Source organism: Heterodontus francisci, chromosome 41, assembly GCF_036365525.1.
Source record: "Heterodontus francisci isolate sHetFra1 chromosome 41, sHetFra1.hap1, whole genome shotgun sequence".
In the NCBI taxonomy this organism is placed as follows: Eukaryota; Metazoa; Chordata; class Chondrichthyes; order Heterodontiformes; family Heterodontidae; genus Heterodontus; species Heterodontus francisci.
In genome coordinates, this window is record NC_090411.1 from 25769525 (window position 1) to 25789413 (window position 19889).

General features: G+C 42.9%; 2 protein-coding genes across 9 annotated transcripts in view; one reads left to right on the plus strand and one right to left on the minus strand.

Moving 5' to 3' along the window:
* Positions 1-12401, minus strand: part of LOC137353370 (transcription factor MafK-like) — a 55225-nt gene extending 42824 nt beyond the window's left edge. For 3 of the 6 annotated variants that reach the window (XM_068019557.1, XM_068019556.1, XM_068019558.1), the window contains exons 1-2: positions 12288-12401; positions 11776-12006 (exon numbers count right to left, since the gene is read on the minus strand). The gene's annotated coding sequence lies outside the window, so the exon portion shown is untranslated. Of the gene's footprint in view, positions 1-8102; positions 8122-11775; positions 12007-12287 lie in introns of those variants that run through there. The other 3 variants (XM_068019563.1, XM_068019559.1, XM_068019560.1) reach the window with 2 other exon arrangements.
* Positions 12402-19062: 6661 nt separating this feature from the next.
* Positions 19063-19889, plus strand: part of pla2g6 (phospholipase A2, group VI (cytosolic, calcium-independent)) — a 55501-nt gene continuing 54674 nt past the window's right edge. For 2 of the 3 annotated variants that reach the window (XM_068019564.1, XM_068019566.1), the window contains exon 1: positions 19063-19156. The gene's annotated coding sequence lies outside the window, so the exon portion shown is untranslated. The remainder of the gene's footprint in view (positions 19157-19889) is intronic. The other variant, XM_068019567.1, reaches the window with a different exon arrangement.

Here is a 19889-nt window from a genome sequence, read left to right on the forward strand (position 1 = left end):
AAAGACACTATATAAATATAAGCTGTTGTTCTCCCAAAGACAATGGCGGGGTACAGTCCCAACGTCTAGTATCTCACTGAAGTGGCCATGCTTCCGGTGCAAGTCTGGGCATTAGCTATTCCACTGCGGATAGCATTAGAGCTCAGCCCAATGCGGTCCTCTCCTAACAAACACTTCCCACTAGGGATAGCAACTGGGAGCCAGAATCGTGGCTGATTTATCCTCTCTATGCAGCAGCCCTAATGCACCCCCAACTGCTGCCTCAACTGTAATCTATCAACTCAATACAGGAGCAGGGATGTATGGCTCAGTTTCACACTGGGACGTGCTCAGCCACCAATAGCTGATAATGTATGTCGTACTTATTTGGAGATATTTTCCCCCAGCAGCTGGTTAGCAAAAAATAAACAATTCCAATGGACATCGGCATAGAACAGTAATTGAGGTATTTTACTGAATAAAGTTAATCCCCGTAACATAATTAAGGCATTGCGCCCTTGGTCTATGAGTGACATGTAAAAGGCCGAGATCAGCTTTGTGTCTCGTAAGTTTGTGTCTTCTGTTGTCGTTAGTTTTTATCATTTGTAATGAATCTTCTCAAGTGTTTTTCAGAGTCCCCAAGGAATTGGGGTAGTGAGTGTGTAATGGTGGACAGGGTTATCCGAGGGAACATACAAGAGCAGGCTACTTTCTAAATGGTGAAAAGGCTAGAAACAGGTGGGGTCCAAAAAGAGACCTGGGAGTGTGACCAGTTACACAGATCATTAAAATGTCATGAACAGGTATGGAAAATAATCAAAAATGCTAATTGAATGCTAGCCTTTATATCTGGAGGAACAGAATAGAAGACATGCTTCAGCTATACAAAGCCCTGGTGAGACCACACCTGGAGTGCTCTGAGCAGTTCTAGGCACCACACCTTGGGAAGGCTATATTGGACTTGGAGGGAGAGGTAGAGCAGCATAGATTTACTAGAATGATACTTGGATTCCAAGAGTTAAGCTGCTAGAGAGTAAACAAACTGTGATTGTATTCCCTGGAATTTAGCAGGTTAGGGGTTGATTTTCACGATATTAAGAGGAACAGATAGTTTCTCGCTATTTACCCTAGCTGGGGAGTCTATGACTAGGGGCATAGCCTAAAATTGGAGCCTGACCTTTCAGGAGTAAAATTAAGAAACACTTCTTCATGCAAAGGGTGGTAGAAGTTTGCAACTCTGTTTGCAAAGAGCAATTGATACTAGATCAAGATTTTAAAGCTCAGATTTTTGTTAGCTAATGGTATAAAGGGATTTGGGGCAAAGGTGGGTCTATGGAGTTAAATCACAGATTAGCCATGATCTCACCGAGTGACAGAACAGACTCAAGGGGCTGAATGGCCTCCTCCTGTACCTGTGAGCGACAGCAGGCTACCCATAGTAGGGCCAATGTGTAGGAATCTGATGGGTAGATGAGCCCAGCGGTAGAACCATTTGGGATGAACACATTAGTTTGAAAGCATCCAAATACTGGTGCTAACTAATGTTAGAAATGACCTGTTTGAGAGCTTCGCAAAGCCCAGCTGTTCCTCTAGAGGCTGCAGTGCATGGACATTTTTTTTGTGGTAGGTGACATTTCTTTTGGCAATTAGTGACTTTTTTTTTGTGACTGACCAATTAGAAATGAGACTACAGATACCAATTACAAACACTGAACTAATCAGAAGGATTAACCCAAGTCTACACTCAACTAATGAGACACTTAGGAAAGACACCATTACCATCAAGCCAGGGACCAACCCTGGTTCAATGAAGAGTGCAGGAGGGCATGCCAGGAGCAGCACCAGGCATACCAAAAAAATGAGGTGTCAACCTGGTGAAGCTACACCCAGGACTATTTGCATGCCAAACAGCGGAAGCAACATGCAATAGGCAGGTCTACGCGATCACACAACCAACAGATCAGATCTAAGCTCTGCAGTCCTGCCACATCCAGTCATGAATGGGGGTGGACAATTAAAATGACAGGAGGAGGAGCCTCCACAAATATCCCTATCCTCAACGATGGGGGAGCCCAGCACAACAGTGCTGAGACAAGGCTGAAGCATTTGCATCCATCTCAGCCAGAAGTGCCGAGTGGATGATCCATCTCGGCCCCCTCCCGAGGTCACCAGCATCACAGATGCCAGTCTTCAGCCAATCCGATTCACCTTACATGATATCAAAAAATGGCTGAAGGCACTGGATACCACAAAAAATATGGGCCCTGACGACATTCCAGCAATAGTTCTGGAGCACAAGTCTTCAGTACTTGCCTCGCCCCTAGCCAAGCTGTTCCAGTACAGCTACAACACTAGCATCGACCTGGCAATGTGGAAAATTGCCCAGGTATGTCCTGTGCACAAAAAGCAGGGCAAATCTAACCTGGCCAATTACTGCCCAATCTACTCTCGATCATCAGCAAAGAGATGGAAGGTGTCATCGACAGTGCTATCAAGCAGCACTTGCTCAGCAAAAACCTGTTCAGTGACGCGGAGTTTGGGTTCCGCCAGGGCCACTCAGCTCCTGACCTCATTACAGCCTTGGCCCAAACATGGACAAAAGAGCAAGAGCTGAACTCGAGAGGTGAGGTGAGAGTGACTGCCCTTGACAGCAAGGCAGCATTTGACAGAGTGTGGCATCAGGGAGCCCTAGCAAAACTGGAGTCAATGGGAATCGGGTGAAAACTCTCCACTGGTTGGAGTCATACCTAGCGCAAAGGAAGATGCTTGTGGTTGTTGGAGGTCAATCATCTCAGTCCCATGATGATGCAGGAATTCCTCTGGATAGTGTCCTCGGCACAACCATCTTCAGCTGCTTCATTAATGACCTTCCCTCTATCAGAAAGTCAGATGTGGGGATGTTTGCTGATGATTGCACAATGATCAGCACCATTCGCAATTACTCAGATACCGTAGCAGCCCATGTCCAGATGCAGCAAGACCTGGACAATATCTAAGCATGGGTTGCTAAGTGGCAAGTAACATTCGTGCCACATAAGTGCAATGACTATCTCAAACAAGAGAGAATCTAACCATCTCCCCTTGATGTTCAATGGCATTACCATCATTGAATCCCCCACTAACATCCTGGGGGCTACCATTGACCAGAAACTGAACTAGACCAGCCACATAAATGCTGTGGCTACAAGAACAGGTCAGAGGCTTGGAATTCTGTAGTAACTCACCTCCTGTCTCCCCAATGCCTGTCCACCATCTACAAGGCACAAGTCAGGTATGTGATAGAATACTCTCCACTTGCCTGGATATGTGCAGCTCCAACGATATTCAAAAGGAGCTTGACACCATCCAGGACAAAGCAGCCCGCTTGATTGGCACCCCATCCCCCACCTTCAACATTCATAACCTTCACCACCGATGCACATTGGCAGCAGTGTGTACCATCTACAAGATGCACTGCAGCAACTCACCAAGGCTCCTTCGACAGTGCCTTCCAAACCTGTGACCTCTACCACCTAGAAGGATAAGGGCAGCAAATGCTTGGGAACACCACCACTTGTAAGTTCCCCTCCAAGCTACACACCATCTTGACTTGGAACTATATTGCCGTTCCTTCACTGTTGCTGAGTCAAAATCGTCGAATTCCCTTCCTAACAGCACTGTGGGTGTACCTACACTCCCAAAATGGCAGCGGTTCAAGAAGGCAGCTCACCACCACCTTCTCAAAGACAATTAGGGATGGGCAATAAATTCTGGCCTAGCCAGCAACGCCCACATCGCATGAACGGATAAAAAAAAACACAGGACAGAACAGATTTAATATTTATTCTATAGATTAATAGCTACCATGTAGTTTGAGTTGCTGACAATTATGACTGCTCATATTGACTTCACCAATAGTGACTGTTGCTACGTGGGTTGACTGTTCCAATATGATTACTGTGCGTTGACTGTACTGAACGCGATGACTGTTCATGTTGACAATATCATATGATCGATTGGAACAGTTACAATCGATGGTATCAAGAGCAACTGTTACTGAACATGTTGACTGTACTGATAACCACTGGCTGTATTACAAATGTGAAGCATGTCCAATTTTGATAGCAAGAAAAGTTTATCAAAATATAATTTATATGATGTCTGAAACATGCAAAGTCTAATATATATAACACTATCAAAGTACTGGATCTGCAGAACACAGAGGCAACAAAAATATGAAATCACAATAATTTCAGGGCTGCTCATTGTTTTGTTCAGGTTGAGCTGCTACCTGTTACACCCCTACAAAGATTTTCTCACCTTTTTCCAACACTGCACCACCACTATAGGTGCCCAAGACAGCTTGGGATGTCCCAGGCCTTCATGCATCCTGATCAATGCATGTCAGTTGGTAGTACTCTTACCTCCAGGCCAGAGGAGTGTGGGTTCAAGCCCCACTCTAGGAACTTGAGCACAAAATCGAATCTAATACTGAGGGAGTGCTGCACTGTTGGAGGTGCCATCTTTCATACGAGATGTTGAACCAAGGCCCTGTCTCAGGTGGACATAACAGATCTTACAGTACTATCTGGAAAAGCGGGGGTGTTCTGGCCAATACTTATCCCTCGACCTTATCAGGTCATTTTCTCAGTTCTGCTTGCGGGAGCTAGCTCTGCGCTAATTGGCTGCCGCATTTCCCTATGTTACAACAGTAACCACACATCAGAAGTACTTCATTGGTTGTGAAGCACTCGGGGACATCTGAGGTTATGAAAGGTACTGCAAAAATGAAAGTTCCTTCTTTATATTTATGAGTGGATACGAGAATTGGCCTCTAGATGAAGCAATGTTGGTTCTTCCCTTAAGTTCCTTTCTCTGAAACACCATGCGCACACAGGGTGTCTCCCTGCTGCAAAATAGCTGAGAGTCTATTTTGCATGCTCAGCATTGTGTGCACAAACCTGACAGTGCAGTGGGGCTGCAATGTATCCTTGTGCCAACAACTCATTGTTTGGCCCATTGTTGGCATCCTTCCATCCATGAAAGATGATGGACATGCAATAAACAATCCGTTTAGGTGGGGTGTCTTCTCTTGCTGCACCTTTGATGATGGCTGTGAAGGCCAATCCTTGAGACACAGGTTCTGCCACAAGTGCTGCACATGAAGCTGCCAAGTGATGCTGTGAGTTGTTGTTCTTTGGTGTTGGCGCCAGTTGCCAAGCTGCTGTAGCCCCTGGTCATTGTGGCAGTGCACGCCAGTCCACAGGATGTGTCGCCATTTCCCTCTTTCACCAGCTAGTGACTCCCAGGTGCAATAGTCGACATTTAGAGCCTTTATGTCACATTTGCGAGCAAAGCTGAAGTGGAACTTTGGGAGCCCCACTGGTTGTCTGGCCCCGCCTGCCTCATCATACAGAAGGTCCTTGGGTATGCGACCATCTTCCATCCTGCGGACGTGTCCGATCCACCGAAGCCGCCTCTGTTTGATTAGTGCCAACACACTTGGGAGTTCTGCCTTTGGGCGGACTGCCACATTTGTGATTTTGTCCTCCCAGGTCCTGTTGTTTGGTCTGATTAGTGTGTTAAAAAAAAAAAAAGAGTCCTTTCTGCTTTTCCTTTTTGCTCCCCTGTTTTCCATTCATTTGATCTGATGCCCGTACCTGGGAGTGTAGACACACAGCCTGCCAATATAAGGCTTAGTCACCCAAAGGGAAATAGGTACTGGATTGGTGAAGACAAAGAAATGGATAACAAAAGTAATTAAAAGAAATAAAACTTCAACAAAAGGAGGAAAAAAGGAATTTGAATTAGATAGAGCTCTGGAAAGCACAATTATGCAGGAAGATGGAGACAAATACACCTTTGTAAAACATTGGTTCAGCTCAATGGAGTATTGTGCCAATTCTGGGCACCACACTTTAGGAAGGATGTGAAGGCATTGGACAGGGTGCAGCAAAGGTTTACGAGAATGGATTCAGGGATGAGGGCCTTCAGTTATGTGGGTAGATTGGAGAAGGTTGAGAGGAGATTTGAAAGAGGTGTTCAAAATCATGAGAGGTCGAGACAAATTAGAGGGGGACAACTTGTTCCCATTGGCGGAAGGGTCGAGAATCAGAGGACACTGATTTAAAGTCAATGGCAAAAGAACCAAAGGCGGGATGAGGAAAAACTTAATTATGCAGCCAGTGGTTAGGATCTGGAATGCACTGTATGAGAGTGTGGTGGAGGCAGAGACAATTGCAGCTTTCAAAATGGAATTGGGTAATTATCTGAAGAGAAGAAAATTTGCAGGGACAGGGGAGAAGGAAGGTTGGGACTAACTGAGTTGTTCTTAGAGAGAGCTGGCATGGAGATGATGGACCAAATGGGCTCATTCTGTGCTGTAACTATTCTATGATTCTAAGTGGTTTTTATGATTTTAGGAGAATGCAGGTATTTTTATGGGTTTGATCTTATAAATGTTATATGGCTGCATATGCAGCCAGGTCAATATTAAAAATCGCGACTGGCAACACTGCTAAACAATAAAGCAACGAAACTGGTTGAAATTTCAGACTGGCAAGTCATTGGTTGCTGTGGGATCCTCCTGGTTCAGTCTGGCCCGTGCGAAGGTTGATGATCCAAGCCCCCACTCCAACACTTAGACATCACCTCAAAAAAAGATGGTCAAATCTCTCATTTACGGCTCATGGAGACCTCACTTTGAGCAAGTTGGCTTTTGCGTCTGCCTATGTCGCAACAATGAGTTTCAAAAGTAATTAATTGGTTGCAAAACACGTTGGGATAGCTATATATAAATGCCAGTTCTTTGTTTCGCTCTATATTTTGTCAAACTGGTTTAGCAGAAGGGCAGGGTACACTAAAAGGGGATTGCATTATTGCTGTGGAAAGGGCAAAGGTCTCTGACTCGGATCTTACTGGTGAAGTCAATATGAGCAGTCATAATTGTCAGCAAATCAAACTACATGGTAGCTTTTAATCTATATAATATTTATTCTATCTGTTCTGTCCTGTGTGTTTTTTTTGTTCATGCGATGTGGGCTCTGCTGGCTAGGCCAGAATTTATTGCCCATCCCTAATTGTCTTTGAGAAGGTGGTGATGAGCTGCCTTTCTTGGGGTGTAGGTACACCCACAGTGCTGTTAGGAAGGGAATTCGAGGATTTTGACCCAGCAACAGTGAAGGAACGGCGATATAGTTCCAAGTCAAGATGGTGTGTGGCTTGGAGGGGAACTTGCAGGTGGCGGTGTTCCCAAGCATTTGCTGCCCCTATGCTTCTAGGTGGTAGAGGTCACAGGTTTGGAAGGCGCTGTCGAAGGTGCCTTGGTGAGTTGCTGCATTGCTTCTTGTAGATGGTACACACTGCTGCCACTCTGCATCAGTGGTGAAAGTTGTGAATGTTGAGGGTGGTGGATGGGGTGCTAATCAAGCGGGCTATTTTGTTTGCCCTCCCCAAATGCATTACCTCACACTTCTCGGGATTGAATTCCATTTGCCACTTTTCTGTCCACTCAACCAAACCATTGATATCATTCTGGAGCCGACAGCCATCCTCTTCACTACCAACAACACATCCAAGTTTTGTGTCATCTGCAAATTTCCCAATCATGCCTCCCACATTTAAGTCCAAACCATTAATATATACCACACACAGCAAGGGACCCAACAGTAAGCCCTGTGGAACACCACTGGAAACTGCATCCCATTCACAAAAACATCCGTCAACCATTACCCTTTGTTTCCTGTCACTGAGCCAATTCTGGATCCAACCTGCCACCTTCCCCTGTATCCCATGGGATTTTACTTTTCTGACCAGTCTGCCATGTGGGAGCTTGTCAAATGCCTTCCAAAATCCATGCAGACAACATCCACTGCACTACCCTCATCAATCCTCTTTGTTACTTCCTCAAAAAATTTAATTAAGTTAGTAAGACATAACCTTCCCTTAACAAATCCATGCTGACTATCCCTGATTAATCCGTGCCTTTCTAATTGACAGTTTACCCTATCTCAGAATTTATTCCAATAATTTACCCACCACCAAGGTCAGACTGACCAGCCTATAATTATTTAGCCTGTCCCTCGCACCCTTTTTAAACAATGGTACAACATTCGCAAACCACAACCTCAACCGTACAACCTCACCTGCATCTCATGAGGATTGGAAGATGATCCTTAGAGCATCTGCTATTTTCTCCCTGGCTTCCTTTAACAGCCTGGGATACAATCTGTCCGGTCCGGGTGATTTAGCAACTTTCAAGGATGTCAGACCCACTAGTACTTCTTCTCATCATATCTAATATTTGACACTCCACTTTAACTACAAAGTTTGCATCATCCCTCTCCTTTGTGAAGATGAGACAAAAAATTCATTACAAACCCTGCCCACATTTTCTGCACCCACACATAAGTTCCCTTGTACATCTCTGATAGGCCCTACCCTTTCCTTCGTTATCCTCTTGCTCTTAATGTACTGATAAAACATCTTTGGGTTTTCCTTAATTTTACCTGCCAATATTTTATCATGTCCTCTCTTTGCTTTCCTAATTTCATTTTTTACTTCACCCCTGTACTTTCTAAAGTATTAAGCTTTTTGTGACAGTCATAAGCTTTGTTTTCCTGCTTTATCTTACCCTGCATGCTTCTAGATAATCAGGGGGCTCTAGATTTGGCAGTACCACCCTTTTTCTTTGTGGGCTCGTGTCTACACTGTGCCCGTTAGAACCTCGCTTTTGAATGCCTCCCACTTGTTTACCACTGACTTTCCTTCAAGTAGCTGTATCCCCTCCACTTTTGCCAGATCTCCTCTCAGCTTTGTGAAATTTGCCTTCCCCCAATTTAGCACTTTTACTCCTGTTCTATCCTTGTGCTTTTCCATAATAATACTAAAACTAACTGTATTATGTTCACTATTTCCAAAATGGTCATCCACTGCTGCTTCATCCACATGCCCAGCTTCATTGCCTAAGACTAAATCTAGAATTGCGGCCCCTCTCATTGGGCTAGTTGCGTGCTGGCTAAAAAAGTTCTCTTGAATGCAGTTGAAGAATTTTGTCCCATCTGTGCCCTTCACACTGTCCTATTATGTGGCTGGGGCAGAGGCAAAACCACCCCCCCCTCCCCTAATACCATCCCACTCAATTTTATGCTCTGCCTCCTCCAAACCTGCTGCGGGGGAAAGCATAAAATTCCCCCCATGACTCTATGGCAGATGGGACCTCAGTTCAACATCTCAAGTGAAAGACGGCACATCCAGTGCTGTAGCACTCCTTCAGTACTGTCCTGACCATGTAGAGATCCTGGGCTCTGCAGAATTATAAGGGCTTGCAGTTCAGGCACTGACGAGATTAAAACAAGCAAGAAAGATGATGAGGTGAGTCAGAAGGTAGCGATTAAATAACAGCAAACTTAGGTTTTAAGTGCCTGTAGTTTATAGACGAATGGCAGATCGGAGAGAGCCGAACAGTCCCACACTTTTGAGGCGCTGGGAAAATTTCAGTCAGGACAATGCAATGTAGTCTTAATACAGGGAGGACATCTCAGTCGAATCCTGTCCTCTCCCAACATTCTCACAGTTGCACCTCCAGATGGGATCACTAAGAGGGAAAAATCCACCTGGTTTCCTGCTTTTGACAGCAATTACGAGAAGGGAATCTAGCCGATTTTCCCAACCCAGGAGCGTCGAGGGCCATAGTGGCACCTCGGCTTAGATCAGCCAAGTCAGCAGAAACCAGGAAACACACTTCCTGGTGTGTTTTAGCTCATTGGATAAACATGTTGACCAATCCACAGAATTTATTTATTTTTTAAAAAACTGTTTAAACGTAATTGATAAGCAGACTGTCAGGATCGAGTGACTTGAGTTTAATCGTCAGCACAAATAACTCCAAGCTCTCCCTTTGGCCTCCTTGTCTCAAGAGGCAATGGGTAAGCGCCTGGAGGTGGTCAGTGGTTTGTGGAGCAGCGCCTGGAGTGGCTATAAAGGCCAATTCTAGAGTGGCAGACTCTTCCACAGGTGCTGCAGATAAAATTGGTTGTCGGGGCTGTTACGCAGTTGGCTCTCTCCTTGCGTTTCTGACTTTTTTCCTGCCAACTGCTAAATCTCTTCGATTCGCCACGCTTTAGCCCCGCCTTTATGGTTGCCCGCCAGCTCTGGCTAGTTCGCTCAAAATACTAAGGACAATTAATCAAGCAAAAATCTACAAATGCTCAGAACTAAAATCTAATTTAAGTTAAGTGTAGCTATTTTTATTGTTGATGGCAATACTTCCTCTTTAAATGGGCACTGGCAGATACACTCTTCAAAGGGTACTAAGGGTGAGGGTGTGGCCTTTGTTTTTGTGGGGTGCAACTCCATTGCCTGTGATGTTGCTCATGGGTTGAAAGAACGTGAGCCAACAAGGACATGTGCGTGGCACATGGTGAAAGTTGGGGCTAGCTGTGCAAAATATTGGCAATTTATATGAAGAACAAACTTGCATTTATATAGCACCTTACATGACCACACGATGTCCCAAAACCCATTCAGCTAATTAAATACACTAAGTGTATTCACTGTTTCAATGTAGGAAACAAGGCAAACAATTTGCGCACAGCAAAGACTCACAAATAGCAATGTAATAATGACCAGATAATTTGCTTTTAATTATGTTAGTTTAGGGTTAAATATTGGTCAGGACACTGGAGGGAACTATTCTTCTAAATAGCGACCAGGGGATCTTTTACAATTTTATGCTCGACTCTGAAGTGGGACTCTTCATAATTTTAAACACCTCGATTAGGTCACCCCTCTGCCTTCTCTTTTCTAGTGTAGCGTGGTGTCACATTTGAAGTGTAGTCACTGTTGTAATGTAGGAAAGGTTACAATCACGAGCAGATTTCCCTTCAGGAGGTACAGCTACTGTCTACCGATTGCCCTGGACCAGGCCATGATCCACAACCCACACCACTTGCAGAAGGAGAAATCTCAACTGATAGACAGTAAACTTGGTAGGATGCAAATATTACTTTGTTTCTCCCGCCCCCGCCTCTCGAAAGCACAAACTCTTCCATGGGGTTCTTTCACACTGCTGGAAGCTTTCTGGCATCTCGCCCAAATGTTGAGCCTTGAGAGTGTGAGCATGAGGCTATATAAACATGGATAAACCTGATTCTAACCTCTCATGACGTAAACCGATGCAATTTCAGGTAGGACTGATTGCATAGCAACCAGGAGCAAGCCTGTTTATTTTTTATTTTGCCCTACCCAGCTCAAAGTTACTGGGACCAGTTGTAGCACCACCCCCCCCCCACTATCACCTATGGAGCACTTTTCTTGATGAATATAAGATTCACGTAACTGGTTCTGATTCAACTTTTAACATCCATGTTCCCTCTGCTGGTACAAAAATTATCCAGAGCTCCAGATACTTTGCAGAAGCCATCACATCTAACGCCAACAGTCCCAACCCAACATGACAGTGCAATCCGGAAAACACCTCACTACTTACAAATAAAAATGAGTAGGAACCACATAACTAGGCTCTGAAATGGATTCCAGATAATTACTGAACCACACAGTTAAATAGCAAACAGATGCTCGGACGGTGAAAAATTCTTGGAGGGACTGCATGTGGACATAGCCTGCACAACCCACATGCTGGTGACAATTTAAGAGAGAGCTTCAATTCAACAAAACAGTTTGCTTTGCTTTTATCTTTTTTCCAACTTCCTATGTTAAACTGATCACTTTCTAAGCTTCCTATTCTATCTTTCTGTTGGCATTTTAAATCAAATCATCTACATTTCCTGGTTTTGAATGTTATTTACATTTACCTACCTGTGGAATGCTGTACTTCCTCCTGTGGGCCTGTCTTTATTTTATCCTCTTCTTGTTAAATATCTGATTCTTTTAGGTGTTTATTCCCCTCCTTTTCCTTCCTTACTTCTCCACCCTCGTTCAGTTCACTCGGAGAGGAGAAGAAAAGCCTTCAAAGATTAACGACTTCAGTCAAGTTCTTAAAAAAAATCCAGAAAAAGGTCCAACTTCAGTCTATAATAGGAAAAAAACCTTTAAAAAAGGTGTAAAATTTGTCAAGAAGGGGTATTGGAAAAAAAAGATTCTCTCCCCACCCCCCAAAAAAAAAAATTTAAGTATCTGAGAAAGATTGGATTCTGAAATCAACCATAAAAGTGCATACTCGCAGAGCTGCAACTCATAATGATTCAGCACCAAAGCACCCAACCCAACTCAACAACAAGTGACTGACCATTTCTAGAAAACAAAACTTCTTTTTTTAAACATTAAAGAGTCAAAATAGGTCTGAGTGAAGAGATTACCCCTTTACTTACTCTTTCCACAGCCGTTGAGCAAGATCTGCTGTGTTTTGCCTTCAACCCTTTTTGCAGTTTTTGCCTGTATGAAAACAAGTCAGTTCCTGGAATTCCTGGGTCAGATGATACTCACACACGCAGATGCCTTTCATTCATAAAAAACACAGACCGCGCACACGTCATCCGCATGTTGACCATAGATGGCAAGGGACTGACGTCAGTTAATCCGGTAAAGGGATGATGTAATCGTCGGGGACGCCATATTTATGCGGGGCAAGCAGACAGGCACATCCTCTCTATATTGTTGCGGGGCAAAGAAGCTTTCTGGAGGCTCGCTATTAGATCTCATTGTCCCCAGTGTCACATTTTTATTTGCAATTTTGCAATGCTTTTTTAAGGAATGCTACTTTTAAAGCAAAAGGACACTTTTAAATATCGGATACTATATGAAGTCATGATCAAAGGGAAAAAAATGACTTACATTTATATAGCACCTTTCATAACCTGAGGATATCCCAAAACACTTTACAGCCAATAAAGTACTCTTGAAGTGTTATCTTTGTTGTAATGTAGGAAACATGGCAGATAATTTGCACTTAGCAAGCTGCCAGAAACAGCAATGTGATAAAGACCAGAGAACCTGTTTTTCAATGATGTTGATTGATGGATAAATATTGACCAGCTGGCACCAGGGTTAACTTCCCTGCTCTTCAGACCAGTATCATGGAATGTTCCATGTTCAGTTGAGAGTGCACATGGGAATTTCACCCAAAAGACATGCACACCCTCAAATACTGCACTAGAGTATTAGACTTGTATTCAAGTATCTGGAGTGGGACCTGAACCCACAAGCTGCAAACTTTAGAGCCAAGAGGGCAACCAACTGAGCCACAATGATGATTGACTAGATCCTAATACTTACAACTATTACTAATTTAAAAAAAGATTTTGTACACATACTGTCCACAAACCTTAATTCCTGTTGTTATGCTTTTCGGGTAACATGTTTAGGTAAACTTTTAACATTGAAACTGCCTACGCAAACACTTATAATGGCGATTTCCAGTGCTGACACCTTTTTGTTGATGAGCACATGAATCTTTCAGCAACACCCTTTATTTATATAGAGTCTTTAACATTGTAAAACATCCCAAGGCGCTTCAGAGGAAAGTTATCAAACAAAATTGGACCCTGATTAGGGAGATGTCAGGCAGATGACCAATAGCTTGGACAAAGCGGTAAGTTCTAAGAAGTGTCTTAAAGGAGGAGAGAGAGATAAAGAGACGGAAAGGTTTACAGAAGGAAAACTAGAGCTTAGGACCTAGGCAGCTAAAAGATTTTTTTCTCCAATTGAAATGTATAGCTTTAAACAATATTTTAAAATGTTTCATAATAATATGGCAAATTACTCATTGTGTTTTTTAATGCCTGCCCAAAAAGCACAAACTTTGACCTTCATTTTTTTACCTAACAAAAATTGCACCAAGCTTCTAATCACATCTGAGCATGTGCAGTTTGCAGGATTTGCCAGTCTGCTGTCTAAGTATCAACACTAACTCAAGAGTATTGTAACCAAATTTGCTGATGATACAAAGATAGGTGGGAAAGCAAGGAGGACAGAGAGAGTTTGCAACAGGCTATAGATAGGTGGGTGGGCAAAAATTTGGCAGATGGAGTATAATGCGGGAAAAAGTGGTCGAGAGAATAGAAAAGCAAACTGTTATTTACTTGGAGAGAGACTATAGAATGCTGCGGTACAGAGGGATCTGGGTGTCCTCATACATGAATCACAAAAAAGTTAGCATGCAGCTACAGCAAGTGATTAGGAAGGAAAATGGGATGTTGGCCTTTATTGCAAGAGTGACAAATATAAAAGTTGGGAAGGTTTGCTACAAATGTACAGGGTGTTGGTGGGACCGCAGCTAGAGTACTGTGTACAGTTCTGGTCTCCTTATTTAAGGAGTGATATACTTGCATTGGAGGCAGTTCAGAGAGGGTTCGCCAGGTTGATTCCTGGGATGAAGGAGTTGTCATATGAGGAACGGTGGAGCAGGTTGAGCCTATATTCATAGGGAGTTTAGAAGAATGAGGGGTGATCTTATTGAAACGTATAAGATTCTGAGGGGGTAAATGCTGAGAGGATATGTCCCCTCCTGGGGGAATCTAGAGCTAGGGGGCATGGTTTCAGAATAAGGGGTGGCCCATTTAAGACGGAATTGAGGAGGAATTTCTTCTTTCAGGGATCAAAAATCTTTGGAATTCTCTATCCCAGAGAGCAGTGGAGGTTGGATCATTGAATATATTCAAGGCTGAGTTGGACAGATTTTTTGATTTACAAGGGAGTCAAGGGTTTTGAGGTGCAGGCAAGAAAATGGAGTTGCGGTTACATTCAGATCAGCTATGATCTTATTAAATGGTGGAGAAGGCTTGAGGGGCCGAATGACCTACTCCTGCTCCTATTTCTTCTGATGCCATATCCTCTCATGATCTATTTCCTAAAGTGTGCCAAAAAAATTGAAGACTGAATTCGCAAAGATTTATTTCAGGTATTAACAACCGTTCCCATTCTGAAGTGTTCATTCAGACAAAACGTCTTATTAACATACTGTGATTTAGCTACAGTTTAATTTTGTTTGCTTTCCTTTCTAACTACCAACAAAGATTGTTTGTCAAGAATAGATTTTTTTTTTCCTTAATCAAATGGTCAAACATTTCAGTTTTGAAAAAAAAATCTCTTCTGAACCATTTGTGAGGTTAAGGGTCAGTGTTAAAAGTTCAGCGTAAGCAATGAACTTTTGAGCATTTTCTGAGGTATTTATAGTTTGTTTATGGAAAAGTATGTTTGCTAAAGACTGCATATATCATCAAATTTGCTAATTGTGCACTAATTGCATTATGTCCCCCCATAAAAGGATTGCCTTTCCCAGAACTTCCCTCCCCCATCCAATCCTGCAATCCCTGTCAATGGCCCATCATTGGCATTCGTGTGTTCAGCTGCCCAGGAACCACACTCTGGGATTCCTTCATGAATCGCCTCCGACTCTCTACTTTCCTCTCCTCTTTTTACGAACTTCTTTCAAGTTTTTGGTACCCCAGCTGACATCTTCTACTTTGGCATGGCATCCATTTTTGATTAGGACGCTGTGAAGCCCTTTGGAACATTTTTCCCTTTTAAAGGAGTTATATAAAATAGTGCCATTGGATTCTTTGAATAATATCTGGAAAGTAATCATTTAACATGCTCATAAATATTTGAGGTTATCCTGTTTATATAAGATCGTTAAAGTCCACCAGTTCTGTTTTTTCTTTCTTTGACACCAACCCCACAACTGCCTCTTTAACACAATTGCAGTTTCCTCTTTCTATCAAGTAGTTTTTCTCACCTTCTCCCTTATAAGATTTGTATTTCTTACTAATTTCTCTGCACTGTTTTATTAATTATGTGTTAAATGCATGTCTGATAGCTATTGGTATTTATCTGATCAAATTTGCTAACTATGCATTTCCTAGTTTTTGGCATGTTTTAAAAGATAGTTCATTTGAGATTTTGACTGAGACTTTCTTGAATGTTCTGCATGTCATGCCTGTCAATCTTTTTTATTCATTCATGGGATGTGGGCATCACTGGCTAGGTCAACATTTTATTGCCCATCCCTAATTACCCTTGATTTGATATAACTAAGGGCATTTTAAGAGTCAACCGCATTGCTGTGGGTCTGGAGTCACATGTAGGCCAGACCAGGTAAGGACAGCAGGTTTCCTTCCCTAAAGGACATTAGTGAACCAGGTGGGTTTATACAACAATTGACAATGGTTTTGTGGTCACTAGCTTTTAATTCCAGATTTTATTAATTAAATTCAAATTTCACCATCTGCTTTGGTGGGATTTGAACCCATGTCCCCAGAGCATTGGCCTGGGCCTCTAGATTACTAGTCCAGTGACTTTATCACTACCCCACTGCCTCCCCAATCAGTTTAATTTCTTCCTTCATTACCTTGAGGTTGTCTATTTTAAAGAAGATATGAGAATTAGTTTGCGATATTGGTTTATTCTAGATTATGTCAAATTTAAACACACCATGATTGACGCTACCCTGCTTGCTACTTCATCCATTCTACTCAGTGTGTAGCCCTTTGCCCTGAGTTAGAAGGTTGTGAGTTCAAGGCCCACTCCAGAGGCTCAAGCACATAAACCAGGTTGACATTCCCAGTGCCGTACTGAAGGTGTGTTGTGATGTCGAAGATGCCATCCACGGATACAATGTTAAATTGAGGCCCTGTCTGCCCTCTGAAGTGCATTTACAAGATCCCGTGGCACTATTTTGAAGAAGAGCAGTAGAGTTGTCCCCGGTGTCCTGGCCAATATTTATCCCTCAAGCAACGTGACTAGAGAACAGATTATCTGGTCATGATGACATTGCTGTTTGTGGGAGCTTGTGTGTGCAAATTGGCTGCCGCGTTTCCTGCATCATGACAGTGACTACACTTCAAAGGAACTTCATTGGCTGTAAAGCGCTTTGGGAACATCCAGAGGTTGTGGAAGGCGCTAAATAAATACAAGTCTTTCTTTTATTTCAGGAATGCTGTCTGGTCACTTGTCATTACCAGGTAGAAGAGGGGTTACCTTTTACTTGCAACCCTGACACTATAAGTCAGAAAACTGTCACACGTTATATTTGCTACTTGAGATTCGAGATTAGTTATAAATTCCCAGTAGATATAAGCTGGTTAAAATCCACCACAGCTATGACCTTTCTGTTTGCTCATACTGTCGTTATCTTTTCATTAAGCATTCCTTCCTCTTTGTTTTGACCTAGTGATCTACAGCAAACCTCTAGCTTGATCTTTGCTCCATTTGTGCTGTAAACTTCAATTGCACTGCTTTGTTGGGAATTTTATCAGATTGGCCTGACAAAGGTAATACATTTATTTACTGAACTGGTGGTGAATGTATAATCACACCAAATGAATGTTGAATAGAATGTACTGAGTAATAAAATAATGTCCTTCATTTCCTTGATTGCTCTGTAAAAAGTGAATATAAAGGTTACACTTTCTCATTCCGAAGGGCTATTAACTAGTTTTTAGTAATAGTAGCAATGAGTGAAATATTAGAATTTAAAATGAGCAATTGGACTGAAGTCATTAATCTTTGAAGGCTTTTCTTCTCCTCTCCGAAAGAACTGAACGAGGGTGGAGAAATGAGCTTTTTACTGCACTGGGGTACAATAGCAAAGTGTTTACTGGACTGGTAATCCAGAGACATAAGTTCAAATCCCACTGTTGCAGCTTGGGAATTTGAATTCTGCTAATTAATTAAATAAACCTGGAATTAAAAAGCGAGTAACAATGACCATGTTGTTTAAAAACCCATCTGGTTCACTAATACCCCTTAGAGAGAGAAATCTGCCATCCTCACCTGGTCTGGCCTACATGTGACTCCGACCCATAGCAATGTTGTTGACTCTTAACTGACTCTGAAATGATCGAGCAAGCCACTTAGTTGTGCAATTAGGGATGGGCATTGAATGCTGGCCATGCCAGTGACACCCACATTCTGTAAACGAATTTTTAAAAACTAGTTATTGTAATAATTTTGCATGAGAAATGTAATTTGTGATCTTTAGAGAGTGGTGCACCTATGGCTAAATAAATGTACCAAGTGAGTAGGGGGAAATCAGCCAGTATTTCTACTGACTTTTTCAAAAAATATATTTTATTCATAAAATTCGTAAAAGGACTTTACATAACACTTCAAATTTGACATGACAATAAGTGCACTGCAGTTCAATTTCTTCCAATACAGTTTGTGGCACTCTGAGGTGCCTCACTACACTTACAATTACAGTTTATATATAATATACATTTCATGTCAAACATTCTCTGGTGCATACAGCCCGAGGAGTTGACAGCAGCTGCGGAAATTTAAATTCAATTAATTAGTGAATGCTAGTCTAATGCAATAATGATCATGAAACTACCAGCTTATCAAAAGCCCATTTGGTTCACTGATGTCCTTCAAGGGAGGATATATACTGTCCTTACCTGGTCTGGCCCACATGTGACTCCAGACCCACACCAATGTGGTTGACTCTTAACTACCCTCTGAAATGGGCTAGCAAGTCACTACCTTCTCAAGGGCAATTGGGGATAGGGAATAAATGCCGGCCTTGCCAGTGATGCTCACATCCCAAGAACAAATTAAAAATAATCACTGCATCTCTTTCTTGACCTTCTTTGCAAAGGTACATTGCTGGAATGGGCATTGAGTGATGACATCTGTTGAAGCAGGCTGCGATGCTCCAAGTAGTCCAATAGCCTGCCTTATCCATGAATAATGACCTCTTTGGTAGGGTTGTCAAATGTGGTTGGATATATTCCTGGAGGTTTCAACATATGAGAGCTTGCCTCCAAATGTCCTGCCCAGGTCAAAGAGTCTTTATTCCCCACTTCCAATATTTTGTCCAAACTGATAAACAAATGTGATGATAGAAAATGAACAAAAAATCCCAGATTGTTTAATTTCCCCTATGAATTCCCTCATGGCTTGCCCGCGGCAGTGTTTAGGAGATTAATCTTTGATTCCTGGAGACTCCAGTGCAATCCTGGAGTGGGTTTTGCAAACAGCCAGTATCAAAGATGGCACCGGCACGATACCTCCCCCAAGAAGTGCACGTTGCCTTAAAGAAAGATGGCGCCCAGTAGATTTCCGGTTTGCGCCGCGGAGGATCACCTGACACCGGTATGGTCCCGCCCCTTCCGCACGATGATTGGCGGCTGAGCCGCACTTCCCGGGGTGCGGCGCAGGCAGCCGATTGGACGCGGTGGCTGTCAGTCATGGCGGGCAGCCGGTGAGCTGAGTAAGGGGAGCGCGAAGTGGATTGAAGGTAAATGTTTCGGGAATGTTCGGCCGGGGCGGGGGGAGAGATTGGGGCCTAGGTCTGAGGCAAAGCCTGACTAAATGAAATTAACTTAAATTAAATGCCTTTTGGGGTGGGGAAATCATTAATGGGCACTTGTCTATGGAAATAACTGTCAAATGGAGTGTTAGCAGATAATGGAAGCTTTCAAATAATTAAAATTAATTTAAAAAAATATCTTTTGTGCCTTAAATGTGGTTAAGACCCCTTGCAGTCCACCAAAAATCCAGTTAAAATGACCCCTCTTGCTGGTTGGGAACCTCTGGGAGAGGAATTCCTCCTCTCTTCTTTCCCCCTGTTATTGTGGGTTCAAATCCCACTCCAGAGACTTGGCAGACACCCTGCCAGTGCAGTACTGAGGGAGTGCCGCACTGTTGGAGGTACCTTCTTTCGGATGAGATGTTTAACCGAGGCCCTGTCTTAGGTGGATGTGAAAGATCCTGCGGTCAATATTTTTAGAAAGAGCAGGGGAGTTGTCCCCGATGTCCTGGCCAATATTCATCCCCCAATCAGTAAAAAGACTTGGCATTTATATAGCGGTTTTCATGACCGCAGAAAGTCTCAAAGTGCTTTCCAGCCAATGAAGTGCAGTCTCTAATGTCATGTAGGAAATTTGGCAGACAGTTTGTGCACAGTAAACTCTCACAAGCGGTAACATGATAATGATCAAATATTCTGCTTTTTGTGTTGTTGATTGAGG